Below are 7,401 nucleotides of genomic sequence, written 5' to 3'. Positions count from 1 at the left end.
TACATTTAAAATGTGGAGACAACAAAAACCCACAAAATCACGCGTGAGGCCATATGCTTACAAATCATTGAACACTTGAAAATCCCACTTCAATTTTAGTCAAAAAAAAAAAATCTCCTTAGATGAGTGTCGTTAGGAGTTTAAGTATGCGTTTGAACAAAAATTGAGTGATATTATTTTAAGAAAATTATATTTAAAGATAATCTTTTAAAAATATATTTGAAAGTTAAAATTGTGCGTGGATATTGGATTTTACTATATTAAAGTTTTGTAAGGAAAAAAAACTAAACACTTTTCAAGTTAGAAGTGAAAATTAACACAAAGTTAAATTAGAGTAGAATTCAAAATTTTAAAATATATGGATTCTTAGTTCTTACTATAGTCTCAAGTCTCAACTTAATGTTGTAGTGAAATTTTTCTCCAAAATTTGTTTGACTCAATTTTTGAAAACTTAAAAATATTTGAAAATTAAATTTTCAAAATCTAATTAAATTTTATAATCAAATAGACTTTTGAAGATAAACGTTCAAAATATGATCTAAATTTATGATCAAACGGCTAAGAGAGATTATAGTGTTGTTTCAAGTGGAAGAAAATATGATAGTTTTGGTATCTTTACAAAATCTTTTATATGCGCAATATTAATATGCTTGAAAAGCACGCCTACAAAATTATTTGTCCTTATGAGGCCCCATGTATGAATATTAGAGATCTTCCCATCTTATCATGGTTTTCATCAATTCATTTATTTATGGGAAAAAATAACAATCGTAAATGATATGCATACACCCTTCATAATATTTTTGGGACATTGGTGCCCCTATCGTCTAAAAACTAGAGCATATATACCCTTTATACTAACGGACATACACGTGTCATAATATTATCCACCGATCTGACGTTTATTAAATATCGGATCGACGGATAAGATTGCGACTCATGTCCCTATTTAGTCTTCCGTTAGAGTGAATGACATATATGTTCTAGTTTTTGAACGGCAGGGGCATCAATGTCCCAAAAGTATGACTAAGGGTATCTACATACCATTTATGATAGGTCGGGGGTATATTTGTCTCTTTTCCCTTTATTTATTTAGATTTTCAACTCGCTTCATCCCAAATTAAGTGATTAGTAATTATAATATGTAATTTATTAATATTTTTATTTAATAACTATCTTTTAATAAACACTATTAAAACAATCTTGTAGAAAGCTATGACTAAAAAAAACATAAAGTACTAATTTTCGTCTTGAATTTCTAGAAAAACAATCAAAGATCAAATTTTAAAATGTTAGGAGATTAATAAATTTGAACTCTTGAAAGTTGTTATAGTATAAATTTTTTTAGAACTTTTAGAATGTAAATAATGTTGTATAAATTATGTCCCAACAATATGGTGAGCTAAATTTATCTAAAACAAAATACCATCCAAAAATTTTATTAAGAGAATGAGTGTGTTTGGATTTGGTTGGAAATATGACTAGTTGGTGCTATTCTATTTTATATATTTTGTTAAATTATTTATAAGTTTTTTTGGATCTGTTCACAAATTTTGACGACAACCGTAATTTGGTATTATCTATTTTGTTCAATTCCAAACAATTTTTTTAAATGGTTGAATTTCGTTGGTATTGTTCAATTGTTCACAAGTTTTGTTGAACAAACTAAACTTAATATTATCTTTATTAGATCTCTACATAGTAAATTATTCACAAATTTTATCAGATAAGCATATCTTGCTTGTGTTATTTCTTTATATTTTGAATCAACTAACGAAGACAATGGTTATGTGGTGTGTTATACGCCTAATGAGAACACAGGAAAATCGAGTTTCAATGGTTATGGATGTCAAGTCTCATGATCTTGATATTGTGGGTGTTGTGAAATTGCCTCTTAACATGCTATAGGAAAGTCGAGGGGCTCCGGTTGTTATAAGTTAAGACCGACTATATAAATTTTTACTATTTATATCACACTCAATTTAAGGTTGTTTGTCTTCTTACTCTTGTATACATGTATAGCATATGTTCTGCATAATTGCATTTCGATGTAACAATTAAAAAATGTTTAAATAAATTACGTAAAAAATTATTTAAATAAATAATATCGTTATAGAGTGTTTTGACTTTACCATGTTCATACCAAACGTGCTTTTCATGATATTATAGCTTCTATATACATAATTGATTAGTTACTAGGTAGGGATCACTATATATAAGAAAAATATGACATTGTTAGGTACTTATATTATTATTAATTTTTTTTAAATAATTGTATAAAATATTATAAATCACAATAATTATTTACTTAAATATTCAAAAGATATAAAAATATGTAAAAGATCTGATTAACTCTTCAAATTTTATCGGTGACACATAAATTGGGCAAATAAAATAATATATATTATTTAAAAATTACTTAGAAAGTACAATAATTTACAGTAATTAACAATAGAATATTTTAAAGACAAAAAAAATTGATTGAATCTCAAAATTTTATTAGTACCACATAAATTGAGAAAGAAGAAATAACATTTATTATTTCAAAATTGCGTAAAAGATATTACAAATCATACAACAATAATTACCAATTTAGAATGTTAAAAGACATAAAAATTATTTTTACCATAGTTAACAATAATTAAAAATTTAAACTATTTTAAATTAATATTAAAGTTTGATTAGCTCTTTAATTGTGTCTTTGTCACATAAATTGAAACAAAAAATGATACATATTGGGCCCGTGCTAGCACGAGCTCCGATGTTGTAATGACCCTCCAGGTCATTTTTAAATTAAAGAATTATTTCCCTCGTATAGAGCATTCCTGTACCAACCCCAAGTCATTTATGACTTGCTGGCACTGACTGTTCGGTCGCCTGGTCGTTCGTTTGGGTTTTAGGCCTGTTTCCCTGTTTTGGAGATTTTTATAATTTGAAAAGTTGACTTTGGTCAACCTTCTTGGAAGTCGTGCTCAGATGAAAATTCTGACAGCTAGGTTAGCTTCGGAATATCGATTTTGGTCTAGAACGACCCTTTGTTCACTTCCCGAGGCTTTAGATAGCAGTTGTGGAATCTGGCTCAAAAAGATACTGGGTGTGGGACCCACTTTTCATCGAAGCAATCTCCAAATGGAAATTTCGCCTTCACCGTTGAGTCCGAAAGATCATTTCCAATCAGATTCCATATATGGTTTGTATTTTTCCGACTCCGAACGAGTCCGAAACATCGAAATTTAAGTTTGAAGGGTTGTAGAATTTTGACGCGGCGGTGACGTGGCAGAGCCACGCGACGCCACGTGGCGGCGGAGGGAAATCTGGAAATTTCCAGATTTTAGGACGATTTTCGTCCATTTTTTTCCCTCAACTTCAACATAAGATTTCTCCTTCATTTTGAGTCCAAATTAGGTTCTTCAACAGGCTAACTTCAAGAGAATTTTGTGGGGAATCTAATAGTGATCTCAGAAACGCGAGGGGAGGCTTCGTTTGAGGTAAGGAATCGAATTTAGCCACTGCTAGGGTGATTTCCGGATTGAATTGTTGTTGAATTTTGAAATGTGAGATCTTGATCATCTTAGGTCCGTTTTGAGTCATTCTTGAGGCTAACTTGTAGAGTTTTTCGCAAGGATCGTCGTGGTATAATCTGTTTGGGTTGAAAGGGTCTCGTTTTTCCAAAAATTGGTGATCAAGGGGCTGCCCATTTTAATTGTTGTGGCTGATTTGCTATGTTTTAGGCATCTGTTTGTGCTAAATTTTGGGGTATTAGTTTAGTAAGGTATTTGGGACGTTTTCACGGATTCGTTTTCGAGATTCCAATTGTGGGCCCCACAATCCCGTTTTAGACCCGATTTTGGGTCCGTCTCCGAAAAATATAATTTTAGTGTCAATATATTCGTAATGACGAGGTGATTACCCTTTTGTTAGTGGGGAAGCATTTGGAGACCGTTCGGAGGGGAAAAGATCCGGTACCGTGAATTGGAGCACGCGTGGTCGGCTTTCAGGTAGGCTATGACTTTCTCTCGTGAGATTGAGCATGTTTAGGCATTTGTTTATTGATTTGCTTGAGTATGGAGGGGTTCGGGTGTCGAGCATGCTAAATTTCTATAATTCCTGCCTTAGACCTTATTTCGGGAAAGTGTTAGATTATGACAGCATGTCTCTTGATATTATTGAATATCCATATCTTGTGGTGTATATGATAATATTGATTTGAAGTATGTTTGGCCTTAGTCTAGGCTTAGACTAGTGTTGCCATAGACTTACGAGATTTCGGATGTCGTTGGGCAGTAGAACTTTTTCCGACGTCGTTTCGGACGGTCAGCTCCTTGTAGACTGATAGAGCAGACTTGAGTCTGATAGTCGGTAACTCAGCTTATGACCTTGTATCCATCATGCCCTGCTTTTCTGTTAGCTACAGTATCCGGTTAGAGTCTGTGGTCCAGCTTACTTATGTCCAAGCTTAGCTACAGTACCCGGTTAGAGTCCGTGGTCCAGCTTACCTGTGATTTGATTTTGGCTACAGTACCCGGTTTGAGTCCGTGGTCCAGCCCACCCGTGCCCGACCTTTGGCTACAGCACCCGGTTCGAGTCCGTGGTCCAGCCCATAGAGGTTGACTCATTAGCTATAGTACCCGGTTCGAGTCCGTGGTCCAGCTTGCACGTGGTGTATTCCCAATTCCTCACTAAAGCTTCAGTTTAGTCTTGATTACTCTCATCTGTAGGTTGAGGCTTTGGAGGTTGGAGAGATTCCGATTAAAGTCCGGGACGTAATGAGATCCTGGAATATGATTGGGAATGGTTCAGTTAAAAGTCCAGAAATTGGTAATATTGTGATAGACCTTCTAGCTCCATTATTTTACTTTAACTGCCGGTGCATCTGCCAGGCTTATGGGGGTCCGTGCAGGTGGTTTCTTTTATTGTGCATGAGCGTACCCGTCGGGTTTATGGGAGCCCGGTGGAGTTAGTTAGATTACTTGTCTTTGTTGCCTGTACGCTCGTGTACATACCCCCATTTACTACTCTTTGCACTTGATGTGACCCTTTATTTGCATTTCAGTTCACTTTTGCTTATCTTGCTCAATCGGCCTATGATGCCTACTGGGTACCTGTTGTTTTGGTACTCATGCTACGCTCTGCATCTATTTTGTGATGCAGGTCCGAGCACTAGTAGCCAGCGTTGATTGAGCTTGGAGTAGACTTATCCGGAGACGGGGGTGAGCACACGGCGTTTTGTACTATTTCAGTCTCCATCTGTATATATAGACTTGTCTTTTTCCTTTCGAGACAGTCCAGTCTCTGTTGTCCAGTTTTGGGATTTGTACTCATTTTGTAGTAGCTCTGTACTGGTGACTTCCAGGTTCTGGGAGGGATCTTTATTTGTATATATGTTTTGGGTTGCTTCCGCCTGTTTATATTGTTATTTTCCTACTCTTGTTTAATTTCTACCCTTAGACCCATTACTTGTTGTTCCGGGTTACAGGTTGGCTACCTGCTGGTGGGTTATAGTAGGTGCCATCATGACTTGATAAATCGGGTCGTGACGATGTCTAGTATAATATAAATGAGAAACATAGACAAGGTGATGTAACACCTCCCTATGACCTCCATTCACATTTATCTTTTTTCTTCTTTTTTGAGATTTTTTTCTTAATTCTTTTCATTAAATAAGTTATTTATTAAATTAAAAAAAGCAATCAATTTACAATTCTAATTATATCTAATGAGTTATAAACAACCTCCATCTATCCATATTCTCTATTTAAATAACATGTCTCTTCAACTTATTCTAATGGATTATCAAATCTATAAATTACAATCATCCATGGATATGTTGAATATTCATTTTTCATTTTCTCATTCTTTCTTTCAATTAGTGTAGTTTTTTTCTCATTCTTTCATTCTAATAGTGTAGTTTTTTTTTTCTCTTTTTTAAAAAAATAAAAAATTATTCTTCATCTTTTCCATAAGAAATCATAGAAAAGATAGTGATCCCCAACCACCACCACCCTCCGGTTAATATTCTTGAAAATTAAATATCAACATTTGTATCATCTTGTTGGTATAATTTTTCTAATATTCATTAGAAAGTTGATGAAGATGAATTGATTCTAAAAAATTGTTTTGATTCTTCGTTTAACATATTATTTGTTATTTCTATTATTCTCTTCTTCATTATTTTCAGTATGACTTTTCACTACTATTTTTGCTTTGCATACTTAATTTTTTATATGCTTTCTTCAAGCCGAGGGTCTGTAGAATTTCTATCACCATAAATTAAGAATAAGACTACATACACTCCACCTTTCATATCTGTACTTATGAACTTACACTATCATGTGATCAGTGGCATAGTCAGGGTGTCCAACATCGGAAAAAAATATTGTATATACAAGTATAATGATACACGGAATGATTAAATAACATATTTTGGACACCCTTAACATAACAAGTTGTTATAGCCTAGTGATTTCACCTCCTTAAAATGAGGAAGTACTCGTGTGTTCGAATCTCACTAGTTTTATTTTTTGATAAATTTCTGGCTCCGCCATGTGATTCTAATTTATCTCACCAATAGATAATTGCATTTTGGAATCTAATCTTTTCCAACATAATGAATATTCTTAGATGCTTTAAAAAAATCCTCTTATAATTCAAATTCTGGATAAGTCGATTGACTTGTGTGAAAACAACCACAAAAATAAAAATAGAACTTTACATTGTTAGGGATATTTTTATCAAGTAATTTAAAAAATATTTTCTGAATTTGTTTTTCAATATATGTATTTTGATATTTGGTTGGTCATTATTTAGGAAATATCTTTGGTAAGAAAATATATTACTTAAAAATCAAAATAATAACGAATTATCTCGAGAAATGTGAAAAATAAATCATATAAATGACATTCGAAATTGATTATCAACACCCCACCTCACCTCACCCACCTCGACTACCATCACCTTTATAGTGTTTATCTAAATGGCTAAATTATATAATAATATTTTATTTTCGTTTGTACCAAACAAACCGTTAAAATTAAAAATTAAAAAAAAAGAAAAGGAAAGAGCTCCACCTCTTGGTTCTTCCTTGTTTTTTTAAAAAAAAATGGATCGTGAGTCTAATTCAAATTATATTCAAAAACTAGTTCAAGAGAGGAAAATTTTCAAGACCATATGAGGAGGAGACCATCATCTCATTAACATCGATGTCTAACTATATCACACCCTCCTTCACGATCAAAATTGGACATTTAATGTGTGTGTTATTTAAATAAGACGACCCATTATCGGGTGGAAATCACCTTTAATCTGATATCATATTAAAGAAATGGACCTTAGTTAAAGTGTAACTAAACCTTAAAAACTGAATTGTTCAAAATCATTTTATAAAGAAATCACTCATTTCAT

This window comes from Solanum verrucosum, unplaced genomic scaffold (assembly GCF_900185275.1).
Source record: "Solanum verrucosum unplaced genomic scaffold, falcon-dt-bn FXZP01000268.1, whole genome shotgun sequence".
Lineage (NCBI taxonomy): Eukaryota > Viridiplantae > Streptophyta > Magnoliopsida > Solanales > Solanaceae > Solanum > Solanum verrucosum.
This window is presented reverse-complemented; position numbering follows the sequence as displayed.